Here is an 18,773-nt window from a genome sequence, read left to right on the forward strand (position 1 = left end):
GGTGCTGGTGGGCCAGGCTGGCCAGACCTCGGAGGGAGGAGGCACCCTGCCTTTTGGCCTCCTCGGAACAGCGCCTTTGTTTTCTCTCTTTGTTTTCCATCTGCCCAGCCCCCGCGGCCTTCCAGGCTTCCCCCGATCCGATTGTGTGCAGGGCGATAAAAGGGCGAATGAGCGGGAGATCTCTGGCGGCAGTGGGGTCACCTCGCACAGACACGGTGGCGGCGGGTGGGTGGCCGAGGGGGGCCCTGGGCGGGTTATCAGTTCACCACCAGCTGCATTGAGCGCTTCTCTGAGGGGCGCTTTGCACAAGGCCCTTAGACTCCTTCCAGGGTTGCATGACAGTCTCCCATTTACAGAGAAGGAGTCTGAAGTTCCAGAAAGTGCAGCCAGGCCCAGAACCCTAGCCTCTGATCTCTCTGGCTGTCTAGGTGACACCTGGCCTAGTCAAAGCCATTTTCCCTCTACATCTGGAACTGGCTGTTTTCAGACTGTTCAGGAAGACACAGAGAAAAGGGTCAGCCAGGGTCTCGACCACCAATGCCTGGGGAGCTGGGCCAGCCCAGGAGTGGCCGTGAAGTCACTCATCTGCACCGCATCACGTGGGGTGAGATGGAACAGTCTGACCTCCTGGATTCCCTAAAACACAGACCCATTGAAATGGTTTCTGAAGGCAAATGATTCCCTTGTGGTGGGCTAATTCCTACTGATTGCAGGGCTGGGGAGAGAAGGGCATGACCCAGGGGCACTGTTGGCCTGGCTATGGGATGGTGCAGTGGTGACCTACAGGCCAGGCCAGGGACTGGCCAATCCTGCCCTCAGGTCCCTGCTGCCGACGCCTGGTCTCCTGACCTGATGTTCTCTGACCTTCCCTAAGTGTGTCCCCAACTTCAGTTACTAGATACTGTAAGCCACATCCTGTGTTCCATCTAAATTATTTACACATTGTTATTTAAATCACTTTGAACCAATCACTTTCTTTTTACTTAACCAAAGCAATATCGTCTGCAAAATTGCAGATGTGAGGTATTGATTACATATTTTTTCCAATTCAGATGAAAATCCATCCTATTAAGATCTGGAGTTCACATCCTTGTGCATGTCCTCACAGTCCACAGTGCACAAGGCCCGGGGCTGGGCGCAGGCTGGTCCTGGGGAAGCTGGCCTAAGCTGCGGGAGCGAGGCTTGGTGAATGGGGTCAGGGGGCTGTGGAAGCAGAGCCCTGGGCTGGATGGGAAAATGGGAGGAGACTCCGGTTCCTAGAAGGGTCCAAGAGGGTTTGGTTTTTGCCAAGGGCTTAGACTGGGCTACCTCTTTCCTTCACTTGGGCTGGGATTTGGTCCAGATATTTCTCTTGCCGTTACCCCGAACATTCCCCCTGACCACAGCTCCGTACATTGAGAACCAGCACTGGAGGAGTAGCCCAGACGCATGGGTTGGGGGTCTGTCTCTTCCACTGTCTTACTGGAGGGTGGGGTGGGGGGATGCTGGATATCTCTGAGCCTCAGTTTCTCTACATCTGTACAAAAACAGTGAATGAGCCAAAGGTTCCTCCCATATCTGTCAGTCAGACTGCAGTCCTCCAAACCTCGGTGACATGCCGTGCTCCTGGTGACCCCTGAGTCTCAGAAAGACCCTCTAACAACCCAGGGGGACCTCCCTTGACCCTTCCCTCCGACACCTGATTGGGGGCCTTGAGCAGCATCTGAAGGCGAGAAGGGGAGACAGGACCATCCTGTGTGACAGCTATAAAATTAGATAATCAGCCAATCACCAGCAAATTAGCATCCCATCTTAACACAGAACAAATATAGTATTTATGCAAAAGTTGTTAGGAGTTTCTCTCTCTTTAATTAGCAGAAATCAACGCAAAATGAATGGTAATTAGGCAGATGATGGATTCGGCAGTACAATTATGCCTGCAGCAGTGCCCGAGTCCTTAAACGCTGCAGTACTCCGAGGAATCAGAGGAGCCTATTTATATAGTTTATTTATAAAACAAAGTTAGCAGGAACAGAGGGGCGAGGCCTGGGCAGTGCTGGGGGCGGGGTCTGGACTGCAGGGGCAGGGCCCTGGGAAGAGAGGGATCTTCAGTGGCCAATAAGTCAGGGGGTTGCTTAGCGCTGGGCTGTGACACTGCACCACCAAGGCCCCCACGTGTCTATTTCAGGCCCCGCTTGTGTCGCTGAGAATGGCCTCCCCGGCAGGAAGTAGGCTGGAGTGGTGCAGAGGGGCTGGAGCCGCTGTTCCAAGCACTCCTGTCTTTCTCTTTCCCTCTCCTGGTCCCCATTCCTCTCTTCTCTGCTGGCCCTGTTTCTTCACTGAGCACTTCTCTATGCTGCACTCGGAGGCATATTCTTCTAGAATATTCTCCCTTTCCTCTGGGCACTCAAAGGGAACCAGATCTAGGAAGAGCGCACCCAAACAGTGGGATTAATGGTTAAGTTCCAGACCAGTGGAGCCCCTAGTGCAAGTATAGGGGCAGGAGTCCTGAGAGGAGGCGGCCCAAGAGTTGGGTTTTGAAGGATGTGTAGAAGTTTTCTGAGGTGGAAGCAGCAAAAGGACCTGCCTGTGCAAACGCAGGCAGGTGGCAAATAGCATCCTGAGACTGCAGGAATGAGAGCCTCTGGGGTGTGGAGGCTGGAGAAATGAGCAGGGTCTCATTTCAATGGGTCCTGGATGCGAGGGTTAGGGTTTGGACTTGATCCTAGAAGCCGTGGAAAGGTCTAAACTGAGGGAATGGGGCACCCTTCCCACCCACAGCTCTTTTCTTAGCTTCCCCTCCCCCGGCCCCAGAACCAGGGAAAGGGCCTGGTGGACAGGCCGTTAGAGGCAGCTGGTGCAGCTCAGCAGAGCTTCAGGAGTGGAGCAGGGGGCTAACCTGATTAGGAGGGACAGGAGGTTTGTCTGTGGGGAAGGGAGGCAGGGTAACGGCTCCGAGGGTAAAGGGAAGAGGGGGCTCACTGGGACACTCTTGGGTCTCTTGAGTGAGGGGCCTATCTCCCCTAGAGCAGAGCCCCGTGCCCTGCCCTGCCCTGCTCCTGACTCTGACTGCTGGGGAAGCTTCACCAAGCCTGGGGGCAAGGGAGGCAGCAGTGCCTGGTTGACCCCTCCCTGCCCCCCCTTTCCGGCTCAAACCCCAGTTCTATCATTGCCAAGTGCTGTGACCTTGAAGAGCCACTCCCAGCTCCAGGCCACACATTCTTGTCTCCAAAACAAAGGCTTGAATGAGAATTCCTGAGAGGCAGGGGCAAATTCAGCCCACAGTCCTGTCCCCAGCCCGTATAGTTTTAAGGACATGGGTTATTACAACCTCTGTGACTTTTAGGGGTTCAGGTGAGGCAGGCACTCTGCAGTTTGCCATAGCCCCTGCCCAGCCCTCCTGCCTCACTCCAGCCTCCTTCCCAGGCTGTGTGGTGTGCTGCAGGCAGTGAGTCAAGACCCCTACGTGATGACCACCTAGGTCTTTCCACGTGACCATCTGGGCTTAGCAGACAAAGCTCAGGGGTGGGTCAAGGGGAGCAAAGAGGCTGGTTGGTAGTAAGAGGAGCTTCCTTCCCTGTCAGACAGACAGGAACACAAAGGCTGCACCCCGGGCCTGGAGAGCGTCTGGTCTCAGCACCAGCAGCTCTTCTGAGCCCTTGACTCAGGCTGCCCATCTCTAAAGTGGGAACAAAAACGCCTGCCCACCCAAGCCCTGGGGTCATTAGAAAGGTCAAACAAGGCCTTGCTCCTCACAGTGAGTGATCTGAAAGGCAAAGCACTGCCTAGTGGTTTAGCTAGTCTTGCCTTTGATCCCGGAGGCTGCAAGGATTTCACAAAGGGAACTTTTTCCCACTCCCCAGTGTGGAAGGCTCTAACCTTCTGAACCGCCCCTTTAAAAGAACAGTGTGACAGGCAGCCCCATCAAGGTCTAGAAATGAGAGCGTCTGTCACGCTCAGGATGTGCTCTGAACTTGTAAGGAAGACAAGCACCACTGCTCTGTTCTGTAAGTTGTGCTCCTGCCTTAGGCCAGAATCAATAAAAATCTCCACTATGATTGTTTCGCCAGCACAAGGGGCGGGGCCTCTTGCGATGACACCCCACCGCTGGCGGGCACTGCGGGTCTCCCTTTGTCAGGCAGCCTCAGCCCCCCTGCAGGCGGTGGTGACATGTGGGGTGAGGGTGGGGGATGGGTGGTGATGGGGCAGTGGGTGGCTGGTAAAAGGGGCCCTGCAGAAATGCTCTAAGTACCTCTCCAAAGACAACCCTGGTGCTGTTCATCAACTGGTTTTCAGGGCTGTGAAAAATCAATGGCATTTGGGCTGAAAACTCATCATTAGGACAGGAAAAGCTCTGCAGTGGGATTGATTGGTTTAAATATAATAACACAATTTAACAGAGAACTGTGGGGGTGGGGAAAGGACTGGGTCAAACAGAAGAGGGAGCAACAGCTCAAAGGACAGGGAGGCCCAACCCCAGTGCTGCCCTCTGCCCTTCCCAGCCTCATGCACCTCCCCCAAACCTCTTACTCCAGGAGGCCGGGGTGGGCGCGTGCTGTGACCCCGGCGCAAGGTGGCTCAGGTCTGGTTTCAAAATGTCCCTCAACAGCCTTCAGATGGGCCCCCAGGCCTGGCTAGTCATTGCTGTGCTGTTCTTGGAAGCGACTTTGGCTCAGTGAACATTGTTTCAACCCAACAAACGCATTAGGCACCTACTGTTCTCTAGGGACCTGTGAGAGGTCATGGGGGAAACGATAAATCCCAGCCCCAGCTCCACAGGCATTCCATGGGAACAGGGTGGATAAGGTAGGTGACAACCAGAGGCAAGGGAGGGCTGGCCTTCCTGGGGATTTCAGAAATATGGGAGAGGAGTGCTGGGAAAGGACAAGGGACAGAGAGGGGACACAGAGGGGCAGAAGTGGAGGGTCCGAATAGCCAGAAGGTGCCCATGTGGAGGAGAGGGTCCTCATTTTTTGGATATGGTACCAGCCTCCCTGATGATGATGGTGATGATGAGAGCTGACTTCATCGATCCTCAAAATGTTCCAGGACCCTGGGAACACTAAACACGTGTCACTTCATTGAATCTCACCATCCTGTGAAGAGTGAACTGTTATTACCCACACTTCGCAAATGATACCACTGAGGCTCAGAGGGCTTAAGTGACTGTCTGAGGTCACACAGCTAGTAAGTGATGAAGCTAGGGTCAGATCCCAGAGTTTGTGCTCTAACCACTGAAAATCCTGCCCTCGTGGGGGCTTGGCCTCCCTGTAAGCTGGGGAGACAGACAGCTCCTGCCTTCCCCTCCAGGAGCTGGTATTGAGATGTACCGGACAGTTCAAGGACAAGTCTGAGGAATGGCGTAGAGTGGTCAGTGCATCCAGCTGGCATCCTGGCCACAGTGAGCACAGCGCTGAAGCCTAGGTGAGGATGGCACATGGGGCAGAGCTGGGTGGGCACTCAGGATACACGGCTACCTCACACACCACCTCTTCCATCCCGACCCCCACCTCTCCTGCCCCCAGGTAGGGGCGCCTGTGGAGAAAAGTGATGGGGTAGGTCCTGGAAAGGCATGCCTGGAGGGAAGAGACGCCCAGGCAGGGAGCAAGGGCCAGGAGAAGCCAGCCCTTGTGTGGGGGTAGGGACAGCAGACCCGAGTTCTGGGGCAGGACCGGCAGCTTTGGGCTGCCCCACTGAACTCAGGCATGCATTAACACCAGCCTCAGAATTCAGACTTTATTCCTGATGACAGTGGGGAAGCCAGGGAGGGTAGTGGAGGGCTGGGAAGGGCTTAGTCATGGAGAGGCAAGAAGATGGTAAGACCTAAATGCCAGCAGAGGGTGTGGGTGCTAAGCGGGACACAGAGCCAGAGATGCTTAAAGGTGTCCAGCCAACAACTGCCAGATGTGGTGGTGAGGGAGACAGAGGCCTCAAGCTCGACTCAGGCACCTACCCAGCTGCTTCACTGAGCCAGCGGTTGCTTGAGTCAATATGAATTGAGCAGGGCCCCAAGGAACACTGGGCCCCTCCCCCTAGGAAGTGCTGACCTGGGGGAGGGCACTGCTGGCTAGCAGGCCGCCACTAAGTCCTTCTGTCCCTCTGCTGACCTTTTCCCTTTGTCAGCATTGCTTTCCATCCATGCACGGATGCACCGGAAGGGCCAGTGCAATCTCCCCAGGCTGCCTGAGCCAGGGCTGGGGGCGGGGCTCACTCTGCCTTCCCTCTTTTAAGGAAGTTTTCCAGAGTGTCTCTAGAAAGCAGGGAGCAGAGGTGCCAAAGCCCTCAGAGCAAATGAGGAGACTGAGGGCTGGTGAGGGGCAGCCTGGGACCCACCGGGCATGACCCATGCCCCTCGAGCTGGCAGAGGGAAAGGAGAAGAGAAGAGAGGCTGAGCAAAGGTGATGGGGCTGGAAGAGGAACCCATAGGATGTGGGAGGGGGCCCAGTCCAGAGTGCAGCAGCCAGCTCCGGAGCCAAGGAGGGGTCACGGTGTCCAGCGGGCTAAGGAGCGGAGCACGTCAACTGTCCTGGTGGGCCTGGAACCGAGAGGATTCTGCGATGTGGAACTTTCACCGCTAAAACCGGACAGTCCCAGGCAAGCCTGAATGGCTGGTCACCCTGGCAGGGCTGACTCTGAGATCTGGTTTTAGTTCTACCACTTTCAGACTGTGTGTGACTTCTCTGTGCCTCAGTTCCCTCATCTGGAACACAGAGCTTATAGGAGGACCTTGTGTATGGTTGCCATAAAGATTAAACAATGTATGTCAAGTGCTTAGCATCTGACACAGCATCTGATACTAATCATTCAGCAATCGGCAGGCGGTGGCTGTTGCTGCCACCAACTGCTGCTGTTACTGCTACACACACCCCGAGCGCTCACCCCGCGCCAGGCCCATTCTAAGTACTGCATGCACGCACCTAATTTAATCTCACAATGCTTTTGGGTCAGGGGTCATTATTATCCTCACTTTCAGATGGGGAAACTGAGGTGTGGAAGGCCTGAGACTCTGGCCCTGGTTCTCAGAGTGGGCAAGTCCAGAAAACAACTTTCGCTTCCACTGGGCTAATAACCCCACAGCCGGGGGCATGTAGGCCAATGTTGACAGGATTCCGGTCACACTGCCCAGGGCAGGAACTGGACAAACACAGTGGGGCAGGGGTTGCAGGCCTCTCTGGGCAGACCTCCCCCTCCTAGTCCAAATACACCCACCAAATGTATTAGGCTTTTAGGGTCTATTTATACAGCAAGAGAAAGGAAAGCGCCCCCCAGAGATGCTCATGCCTCCTACTGCCCCATGGGCCCGGCTCTCAGGACCTGGCACTTCCTGCACATGACCTCATGTAATTCCTGCAATAACACCACAAGGTCAGTTGTGCTGCTCATCTCAAAGATTAGAATATAGAGGCTAAGATCGCACAGCTAGATCTCAACCTATCCAGCTCTAAAGTCTGGGTTCCCCTTGGCTGTGACAGGTGAACACGCAGTGTGAGGGCATGAGCCACGGCTTTACATCTGTGTTGGGCCTGGTACTGGACTCAAGGTGAGCACTAGGTAGCTCTGAGGATGAGGAGCACAGTCCCCTGTCCACTTAAGAGTCCAGGTAGCCCCAGAGAAACTCCGGCAGCTCAAGGGAGGGGCCCAAGTGCCCAGGGATAGGATGGCCAGCCTGGCAGGTGCTGCACCCAGGGAGAAAAGTGGGTGGGTGCCAGTGTTCAGACAGGAGCCCATTACCCCATACCTCGGGAGCTGGCAAGCCGTGCAGGGACCCTTCTCCAGTTTCAGGAGTTGAGCATGCAATGCCATAGCTGTCCCAACCTCTGGGAAGTCCTCAGCACAGGAATTGCACATTCACAAAGTAATCAGCTTCCAGCATCCAGGAGAAAGGTCGCTGAGGCAGGCGGGCTGGCGCTGGCTGGGCAGGGGCCCCAGGAAGCTGGGCCCAGTTATTTTTAGCACCTTGATTCAAGAGCGAGGAGGCCTTCCTCCACACCAGGTAACTGTCAGTGCCACTGGCGGACCCAGCTAATTAAGGTAGTTGGAGCTGAGGAGAAGAGACAGTGATTTGGCCATCTGCCCTCCAGGTCCTCGACCCCTTGCATTCTCTTCCCCCACCTCCTCTTCCCAAACCCTGGCCCCACCTGTCTGGGGGCCCCGGACAAGAAACACTGGCTCAGTTTCAAAAGGAGCTTGACCGGCAGCTTGGAATCCTGGGCTTGAGTCCTGGCTTGGCTGTGTGAACCTGGCCAAGTCTCCTATCTCCCTTCTCTGACTCTAGTTTCCTTCTCTGAAAAGTGGGCCCCTGCTAAGCCACTGATATGACGGTCGTGACAGGAGCTGGAGTCACAAAGAAGCTCTGCATGTGTGCAGCTTGCCCTTCGTGCTGTGGGGGAGGTTGCAGTGTTGTTCAAAAAAGGATCCTGGGCGTCCCGAGTGTCTCCTGGGCCAGCCTGGAGCAGACAGGGCCTGAGCTGGCTGCTGGGAGAATTTGCGCAATCCTAGATACTGGAAATCCAAGAGCTTGTGGCTTCCTGAAAGGAGCAAGTGATGGAGAGGCTGCCACGGGTTAGTGGAGGGAGGCTCAGCAAATACAATCTGGGCTGAGCCCAGAGCCAAGCGGGGGGCTACATGCCCAGGGGTACTTGGCACCCACAGGGCCCACAGCAGATCACAGGGCTCAAAGGGACGCCTCCTCTCGATTAGTCTCTGAGTCCAGCCACGTCCTTCCCTAGAAGCAGGACGGAGAGGGGAAGCCTACCCCAAACTCTCAGCTCTGAAGTCCCCTCGAAACTGGATCCTTAGCCCATAGGTGGGTCTGCCCCGGGGGCCTAAAATCCCTCCACCCTTGTTGGTGAGACTGCTGGCACACCAATGAGTTTGCGGTTACCCCTCCCCAGCCAGAGAGAAGACCTGGGTCTAGCAGTGGTGTCCTGAGCCAGCTGCCTGACTCCTGGGGGAGGAGAAAAACCTAGAATCCTGGCAGCTGCCCCACACTCTCCCCAAAGGCAGACTTTCCACTGAGGCACTGCTCTGCTGTGGCTGCCCGGTGCCTGAAGCTCCAGGGAGATCCAAGGGAAACTGAAACAGGGAAGTAGGGCAGGGATCAACTCCGGCACTTTCAGCAAGTCAGAAGCAAAGTATATACTTCCTCCTTCTGCCATTTGGCCTCTAGGGGGCATCTCCAGCCTCATTCCTTCACTGTCCAGCCTCAGCCCCCACTGATCTGCCCCAGGCATGCCTGCCTCTGGGCCTTGGCCCTGAAGGTCCCTTTGCTTGTTGGAATGTGTTTCAGTTCAAAGTCACGTTCATTCTTCAGGGTCAGCTGAAGCTCCAACTCCTCCAGGAAGCCCTCCCTGCCCTCTAGTCACTCGGAGCATCCACCCACTTGTCCCTGGTACCAAAGGTTGAATGAATGTGGATCGCCCCTGGTTTCCCAAGTCCGCTTTCCTTCTTCGTCCCCTTGCATCTTGTCAGCATTCAAAGCGGGCCCTGACTCTGGAGCATTCTCTCTGCCGTGGCCTCACTCAGCTCTCTGGGTAAACAGATGGGAAGAGAAGCCCTAATGGCAGTAGGCTCAGCAGGAGGTGGTGATTATAGCAGGCGGAATACAAACCAGGACAAACAGAGCCAGGTCTGAGCCTGCCTTGCCCTACGCAGTTCTCAGTCCCGGTTCTGGGCGGATCTCCAAAGACTCCCAGAGCTTCCCTGGCCATACTCTCTGAGGTCGCGGGTGCCCCTCTGGGGTCATTCCTCCCTTTTCGCAAACATCATGTCCCAAGGCTAGGTCACTACCGCTGCAAGTCTTGCACCCTGCCAGCAGCTACACCTGTCATGCATCCAAAGTAGTTTCAGTAGCAGTGAGCTCAGCTGAAATCCTGGAGCGCCACACTGGGAGGCACTGGGGTGTATCCTCCTATCTCTGAGCTTCAGTTTCCCCATCTTTACCAGGAGGGGTTGGGCCAGATAATTTCTAAAGACCATTCCTCCTAAAAGTGGCCAGGATGCTGTCATTCAAATAAAGATGCCGCCCTTGTAGCTCCACCCAGTGTCTGCTCCCTCCCTGCAACTTCACTGGGGCTTTGGAGCCAGGGACATAGGGTATGGGCGTGGCTGTCCTCAGACTCCAGCACTCACTGAGTGCCTGGTGAGCAAGCACCAGCAGGAGGGAGAAGCAAGCACCCGGAGGTGAGTAACACTGGCAGAACCCTTCGAGGTGTAGTTTACCAATCCCAGCCTGTCCTGGGAAAGACACTTTGGTAGCCTGGAGTGCATATGCAGCCCTGCACACCTACACAGGTGATCACATACATCGGCGAGGATCCCCTTGGACCTCGGGAGACCCAGGGGAGGGACCCAGACCTGCCCCCCACCATGGGAAGGATTCCCCCTGCCTGGCCTGCTCTCCTCCTACACCTGCCATGATGATACTCCGTGTCCCTGAGCTGGATTCTGGGCCTTTCTGTCTCAATCACATCACTGAACAGATTCATCCATGTCTCCCTTCCAACCCAGGCAGGGGCACAAACGGTGGCAACAGAAGGTGGCACCTGAACTCCACCCTAGGTAACTTCACATCTCAGCATTGTGGAAGGCTGGCTTTTCTTCTGATAGAGAGCTCCATCCCCTGGTCCACAACAGACTCCAGAAGAGCCATGGTGCTGAAGAGGTGAGGGGAGGCCAGCTCTCTCCTCCCAGCCTTCACAGAGGAGCTGTTGCTGCTGCAGAGCCCATTTGGGCTCTCCACTCTCTGCAGGATCAAGGTAAAACTCTGAAGCACAGCCTCTGAGGCCCTCGGGAGCTACTTCAGCACCCGCGTCCAGCTGTGGCTGAACAAATCTTTCTCTCCAGCTAGACTCTTGATCCACCCCACCAACTTGTACAGAGACCCCAAGAAGACCCTACACCTCCACTCTACTGTGTGGGGATCTAGCCCCCTCCTCCAGGCAGTCTCCCCTGCCTGCATCCTCCAGCATCAGGGAAGAGCTGATCCTCCCGGCTCCTCCCTTTCACCTACTGATGGCATCCACCTAACATGTTCTACACTGGAGACTCTGTGACCTTTGCGTGAGCCTGGGGCTTTGCTCACCCAGGCCCTCAAATGCAGATTTACTGCCAGATGCCTAGCATAACAAATTCTGGCTGAGGAAGTGAATGGATCGCCCAGCAAACTCTGGTAGGTACTAAAGTGCTTGCCACAGACACTTCGATGTAGTGGGGAAAACCCGTATTTATAATGGTGTCAGATAAAATTAGGCTGAATTCCAACTGCACCAATAGCTCTGTGACCCTGCATACATTTCTTAACCTCTCTGTGCTTTGAGTTTCCTCATCTGCACAGTGGGGATACGCCCTCCCAAGCTTCTGAGTTGGTGGGGCCCTTGAGATCATTGTAGTTTGTGACCCCTAACCTGTCCCAACCCTTTGACCAATGAACAACTGTTCAAAGAGGGGCAGTGACTTGTCCAAGGTCATAAGGCAGGTCTGTAGCAGAACTACAGCTTGAAAGAAAGTCCTGCTCAGAGGGCCTGCTAGGACAGCAGCCCCATCCTGCTCACCCAGGCAGCGTTCTACCTCGGGCAGGAATGACCGGTGGTGGGCTGTAGACTATTTTCAGTTCCAGGCTGGGGTAGGGGTTTCAAGGTCAGGGCAGGCGGCAAAGCCTGGGGATGGAGGGGCTATAAGCAACAAATTCCAGGCAGGGAGAACGGGATGTGCATTCTCAGCTGGTGCTGAAGACTGACAGGCATGCCGCATGGGAACCCTGGAATCCCAGCTCTGCATAGCCAGAGCCAGGCTGTGAGCTGGGCTTGACATTCAAGGTCTTTGTAGCCAGCCCCAAACGTACCTTGTGCCCGTGTATCCCTGGAAGTCTGCTGACTGACAGCTGATGGCACATGTTGGCAGCATGAAGCCACCAACCAGGGGCTGGCCGGGCTGGCCAGAGAGTGTGGCCTTCACCTCATGTCCTGCCCACGGAGCTCTAATCACCAGTTGTTTGGGATGGCCTCAGATGAAACCCAAATCCAGCCTAATCCCAATCCCTGCTGTCCCCTACACCCTTTTTAAAATGGCAATCCAACCATGTCACTCCCCTGTGGGGCCACAGCCTTTGGAGCCAGCTTTATCACTCACCTTTGCCTGCTGGCCCACCATCAATCCATTCACATGGAGCACTAACCATGTTTCAGGCTCTGTGTGAGGATTTATATGGCATACTTCGCTGAATTCCTCATCTCTTAGTGAGGTAGGTCCTATTGTCCCTACTTTACAGATGAGGAAATGAGGCACAGAGAAGTTAAGCCACTATTCTGAAGTCACAAAGAAAGGAGTGGCAGAGGTGGGAAGAAACCACAAAGCCAGGGTGCAGAGTCGATACCCTGAGTCACGTCAGTGCCCTCAACGAGATACCCTTTCACTGTGTCCAGGCTTTGCTGGGGCCCTCTCACCTCTGCCTGACGTGAGATTCGCCCGAGTTTTGGAACCACATACGTTTGACTCCTGTCCGCCTGGCTGGGGAATGCGAGCCAAGTCATCTGCAGGGAGGAGTGGGCTGGGGGCTTATCTACTCCAGGCGGCCAGGCTTCTGGTTCCACCAGGCCCTCTTCTGCACCCCAGGCACCTCTGGGACCTCTCCTGGGCCAGTCGCTGGAGCTCTTTACCAGGAGAAAAGCCAGTCTTCCACAGTCACTGGGGCTTCAGTTAGGGTGGAAGTGCAGCCCCTCTGGGAAGGATGTCCAGGAGGTGACAGGTGAGTTGGGCACAGGAAGGTGAGGAGACATCTGCTAGGTTGACGTAGACGGAAAAGAAGGACCAAGAGGAGGGCCTGCCTCCGGTGAAATCCCAGAGAAGTGAAAGTTCATTCCCTGGCCCTTCCCCCTACCCGCAACAGTGGCCATCGGAAGCTCCTAGCATCTTAACCGGCTACATAATTTGCACTGCTTACCCCAAAGATTCCTGCTGCCCATGTTTCCAAAAGACCACACAAAGGACATTTAACAAATGGGTTTCAGAGAAGAAGTTACTAGATCTTGCCTAGTTAGTGGGTCCCGGAGAACAACCCACCTTTTTATGAAGGAAAAAACAAAAAAGGACACTCCTGCCTGTGAATTCTGGGTCGGGCTAAAACCCAGGTAAGCCAAGGAGCACTCTTGGGAACACCCTCCAACATGGAGGGGCCCTACGGGGAAGAGAGAGAGAAGGGAAGAGGAAGTCTTGAATCTGGGGCGCCGCTGCCCATCCCAGCTGTGAGGCCCACCCACTAAGAGCCTCTGTTTCCTCCCCTAGAAAGTGGGCCTGAAATGACCTATCCCTGAAGGAATCCCAGTGGAGAAAGGAGCACAAAGTTAGGTTTCCAATGACCTGGACAGGAGCTCAGCTCCAACATGAGTGAGCTGACATGCCTGAGGACCTTACCAACCGTCCCCGTGCCTCAGTTTCCTCATCTGGAAATTGTCTGGGGAGGCCTCCCTCTCAGGGTTCTCGGGGGTCTTTAGTGAGCTCATGTAGGTAATGTGCCAGTCCCCACGCAGGGACTCTGGTGCAGTTGGTGTAACAAAACTGGTGCCACAGACCCCAACTCGCCAGCAACCAACGGGGAAAGTGCAGATAACGTCGGTATGACACAGACACCACCAACTGGCCGTGCTCAAGACTCTGAGGGTGCCCAGGCTCCAGGGAGCTTGGATGGAGTCCCCAGGGGATGAGGAGCAGGAATCCGTGGACATTCCCCCAGCAACACGGAGACTGCCCCCACCCCACCCATAACCCACTTTCGTTCTTCTTGTAAAAATAATGGTTCCAATCTGTTAAAGCCCTGAAGAGCCCAGGAACTTTTCTTGGCACTACACATTGGTGGTTACTAGCCCTCACCTCCACCCTGTCCAGGAGGTGGGGGCAGGTGGCGACTGTTCCTGTTTTCAGATGAGGAAACTGAGGCCTGGAAAGGGCAAGAGCTTGTCCACGGTCACACAGCTGCCTCTCAAACACCCTCCCTGACATACACACAGAGGCAAGGCTCAACCTTGGCTCAGAGCTGCCCAGAGACCACGAGAGCTGCTGGAAGCTTTTGCAGGTGAGAAGCCAGCGACCCCTGAACAGTTGCTTCTCCTTGGAACACATCACTCCTTGTGTGTGCACGTGAGCATGTCCCTGTGTGTGTAGGCAGGCCACGTATTATGAGAACTTGTGCCTGTATATCTGTGGGAAGCATCAAAAATAAATTAACGAACGTGTGTAAGCCTGTATGTGCATGCAAATCTATCTGTGTGCAAATGTGAATGTTTGTAACATGCCTGAGTGATGTCTGTGTCTATATGCACACGAGGGAGTATCTTTTTGCACACATGACCGCTCATGTGTGTGTGTGTGTGTGCATGCACATCGGTTTACTCTTAGCATGCACAGACAGGTTTACAAGCACACATGTGTCTGTGTGCTTAAGTATGCTGTGTACATGTATTCACAGACACAGGTATGACTGTGGGTTTGGCGAAGCCTTGGGACTTGTACGTGTGTCTGTACTTCTAGATGAGAACATCATGCCCATGTATAACTAGGCCATCCATATCATCCTCTTCCTCATGAAAATCTCAGTCCTCTCAGAGATGTTCTGGACTACAACCTGGCCCACCTCCTCCAAGAAGCCTTCCTGGATTTTAGGCTTTCACACTCACTCACAACTCAAGCATTTATCCCATTCCTCCTGTCCCCACACTGCCCCGAAACTAGCCAATTGCAAATCCTGCCAACTTTCCTGCCTTGGTCTCTTGTGATTCTCATTCCTTATCCATGACAATTTCTCTGGCCCTAGCTGAGGCCTCTGACCTCTCACTGGGAACTTGGGACAGTTCCACTAGTCTCCCTGCTTCCAGCTGGGGACTTGCCAATGGCTTTTTCAATGCAGGCACTTTTGGTAGGTCACTACCTAACTTAGAACCCTCCACGGCTCCCCACTGCCCCCAGGGTTTAATTCCCCAGCCTGGCACTTGTGGCCCTTTACAATCCTCCCATCACCTGGCCAACCTCATTCCCCACCCTGCAAGGCTCTCCCACCCATCCCCAGTCCTGTCTCTCCACAATGCTACTTACTTTTGGGTCACCTCCCACAGAGAGCCCCCCTCTGACCTGTGAACACTGTCCCCTCCACATCTGTTGTAATCTCCCTGCTTCTCTCCTAGAACACATAATGGGACACCAGGGCCTGCACCCCAGGGCCTGACATCAGGCCTGGCATGCAGCAAGTGCTTAATGCAAGCTTGGGAAACTGAACTTGGGAGGCAGAGGGAGAGAGAGCCTCATCCAGCCAACATAACCCTTCTCTAGAAGGATCCCTGGTACCGCTTCAGGGTCCCCAAGCCAGGCCTGCTTCATGTCACACCACACCCTTATCCAGGCAACCAGTAGCCACTGTCACTTCATAAAAGCGCCCTCCCTTTGCCTTGAGTTGGGTCAGGATCCACAACTTCTGAAGACACCCACAATCACCTCAATTCTTACCCCCAGAAGAGGCCAGCAGAGGCAAAGTCCAGGGACAGAATAGTCCAGGGCTTAGGGACTGGTGCACTGGAGCCACACAGACCTGGAATTGACCCCCATGGGGGCTCAGCCAGGTGTGTGACCTTGGGTAAGTCATTTCCCCACCACAAGCCTCAGTTTTCCTGCCTATACAGTGGGGATGATAACGGCACCTAATTCACAAGATTGTTTCGAAGATGGAAAAGTCAATAACTATACGGTATCTAGCACAGGACCTTTCATAGCGTTATATGCTCAGAATGTTAGAGAACGTCACGATTAGCATACTCACGCATGAGAGGAGAGAACTGAGGCTCCCAGCTGCGGAGGGAGAGGGCTACCTGAGGCTACACTGGGAGTTGGCAACAGAATCTAACAAAATGTCCAGGTCCGAGCCAGGCACACTCCCCTCCACTGTCTGGCTCCCTCTGAGAGGAGGAGGCCAAGAAAGAAGTGAAAACAGAAATAAGACCCTTCCTCTAATTCCTCGGTGATGACAGTTTAGCTCCTGCATTTCCAGGCCCCGAAATGGCACCAGCCGCCCAGCTGGGCCCCCCACCAGCAGACACACAATGTGAGGGACCAGCGCATGATGCTTACCTGCTAAGGCCTCTGCCAAAGGTCAGGACTTGAGGCTGCTGAAAGTGTCAAGAAAAGGAGGCAGGGGTGAGGAGGAGGGGCTCAGCAGTCCAACTTGGCCAAGCACAGCGAAGTCCTGCGGAGACAGGAGAGGGCACAGTGAGCTCTAAGTCTGACCCTGCGGGCGGCCCGCAGCCCCCTTCAAAGACCTCTAGGTCCCACCCATACAGGCCCCTTCTGGCCATCTCCTGGAAGGCCGAGCTGGCTCACAGAAGTGGAGTCACCCTAGAAACTGGATGCTGCTCCCCAAGCCCCCAAGTGGAGGCCCATCTACAGAACTTCGCGCTAAAGCCCGGAACCAGCCCAGCAGTGTACCCTGTAGCCCAAGCAGCAGCCAAGCCAGCACAACCCAGTGCAATGCTGCAGTGAGCCCAGTCACATAGGCCTTCAGCCCTGGGATGGGGCTCTGCCCAGAGCCCTGTCCCCACACTTGTGTCTTTCAAAGCCCCCCTTGCGTTTGAGACTGCTCAGACACCTCTGTGGAACCCCCTCTGACCTGCCCCTCCTTTCCTGTTCATCCCCCAGCAGCTTGGGGCCTGGCTGATCACATCTCCTCCAGCTTTCTAGAGGCTGGTGCCCTCCCTCCCTGGGCAAGCTGCTGGACAGCAGCAATGAAGCCTACTTTCTCTCTCTACCTTCTGAGGCCAGCAAGGCCATAGAAACCGCTTGATGTTATGGACGAATGAATGAATGAGTGAGTGAGTGACTGGTAAATGGCGCAGCAAAGCCACTCAGGGAACAAGCTGAACCAAGTTGGCTGACACGTGCCTGGAAATCAGGAAGCCTGGTGAGCTTTCCAAGGGCCTCCTGGTGCCAGTTCCCATTAGATTCTGAAATACGGGGTCACGTTAGTGAGAGGAAGGAGACTTGGTGAAGTGGATACTCTTGTCTGTCATTCTACAAACGAGGAAACTGAAGCCCTGAGAGGGGAAAAGTTTCCTCCCATGATCCTGCAGCAAGAGAGCGGCAAGGTTGGAAGTAGAACCCAAGTCTCCTGGCTTTGCCCACTGCCCAGAGCTGTCATGGATACAGGCTGCTATGGCAATCCTCCAGCTCCTGTGTCCTCATGTGTCAGCTCCTGTAGGCACCTAGCTTCCCTGCCTGTTGGCAGATCAGGCCAGCCATGGAAGGCAGCTTCTGGGTAAAAGAGAGAAGGCAGTGGGAGGGCCCTGGGGTAGGATAAAGTCCACAGGAGAGCTCACACTGAGAATAGGGCCATCTGCTCCGATGGCCTTACTTCCCCCAGCCTGAAGAAAGGAGGCTAGGGAGGGCCAAGAGGGGACATTACAGGGGGCGCCAAGGTTAGAGATATCCCTCCGCCCATCTTCAGCCTGGGAACTTTTCTAAAACCCCCACTGACAACCTCACTCCCCTCCAAGAAGTCCTCTTGGACCTTCCAAACACTGCTGGTGGGGTGCACACCACTCACCACCTTGGGGAAGTTTGGAAGTATCTCCTACCCTGCGGTCTTTCGGTGACCCAGCACTTCCACCGCCACAGAAACATGGGTGGGTATGCGGTCAACCAAACAGGTGCGCCGGTATGTTCACAGCGGGGCTATTCACAGGGCCTAAAAAATGAAGCCTTCCCAAATAACCATCAACTATGGAATTAGATGAATTGATGATGTATGGCATGCAATGGAATATCACACAGCAGTAAGAATGAACAATTTGCAACTCTATCCAACAACAGAGATATATCTTACAAACCTAATGTTGATCAAAAAACACTCACGCAGTGGAGTCTATTCATCGCCCATGAATTGGGGCTGGCCTCAAGACTTGTTCTGACCAATGGGATCTGATAAAAGTGGCATTTTGTGACTTACAGAGACTAGGCCTCAAGAAGTCCTGCTGTTTCTGGCCTTGGCCCTCTTGGAACGCTGCTTGGCCACGGCAGGAAGCAGGTCCACCTTACTGGAGGGGCAGAGGAGAACTGAGGCCACCCAGCCGACAGCCAGCACCAACTGCCAGATGTGACTAAGGCCTTCTTCAACCTTCCAGTCTAGCCAGCCCTTCAGGTCACATGAGCCCAAGGGAAACCAGAGGACTGCCCAGGCAAACCACAGAATCGTAAGACATAGAATATACTGGTTCTTTGTTTTAAGCCACTAAGGTTTGGGGTGGTTGGGGGCAGCAATGGATAACTGATAGTAGGTTGTCGGAAGTCAGGATACTCATTATCCTTGAGGGGGTAGCAGAGACTGGAAGGGAGTACATAAGGGGGTCTAGGGGGCCTGGAATGTTCTATTTCTTGATCTGTGTGATAGATACGTGAGTGTGCTCATTGCATGACACTTTGTCAAACTGCACTTAAGATATGCACACTTTTCTGATTGGAGGTAATACTTTAATAGAAACTAAAAACAAACAAATCTTCTGTGGCTCTGCCTGCCTAGTGTACCAGATTCAGCTCCGCCTTGGCCTTCCTGCTTCACTTAACTCTTCTCTGCACACTCATAGTGCTGCTTCACACCTCCCCACCTGGGGTGCTCTTCTTCCTCCTATAGTGCTTCAAGCCTGAGGGCAGGTGGCACCTCCTCCTGGAAGCCTTCCCCGAGCAACTCAGGCCTTGCCCAGGTGTCCGTATTCATAGAGCTCTCCTTCTGAGGCTGGGTCTTCCTGAGTATGGGGTTCAGTCTT

The 18,773-nt window shown here is 54.6% G+C and overlaps 2 long non-coding RNA genes across 3 annotated transcripts in view; one reads left to right on the forward strand and one right to left on the reverse strand.

Annotated features, from left to right (window-relative positions):
* Positions 1 to 18,121, reverse strand: part of LOC150002050 (uncharacterized) — a 70,635-nt gene extending 52,514 nt beyond the window's left edge. For both annotated transcript variants that reach the window (XR_016513128.1, XR_016513129.1), the window contains exons 1-2: positions 17,960 to 18,121; positions 16,090 to 16,204 (exon numbers count right to left, since the gene is read on the reverse strand). This is a non-coding gene — a long non-coding RNA (uncharacterized LOC150002050). The remainder of the gene's footprint in view (positions 1 to 16,089; positions 16,205 to 17,959) is intronic.
* Positions 10,109 to 11,241, forward strand: LOC150002051 (uncharacterized). The gene is made up of 2 exons (XR_016512964.1): positions 10,109 to 10,161; positions 10,489 to 11,241. It is a non-coding gene; the product is annotated as an uncharacterized LOC150002051 (long non-coding RNA).
* Positions 18,122 to 18,773: the final 652 nt, after the last annotated feature.

This window comes from Furipterus horrens, unplaced genomic scaffold (genome assembly GCF_987537825.1).
Source record: "Furipterus horrens unplaced genomic scaffold, mFurHor1.1.pri manual_scaffold_9, whole genome shotgun sequence".
NCBI lineage: Eukaryota > Metazoa > Chordata > Mammalia > Chiroptera > Furipteridae > Furipterus > Furipterus horrens.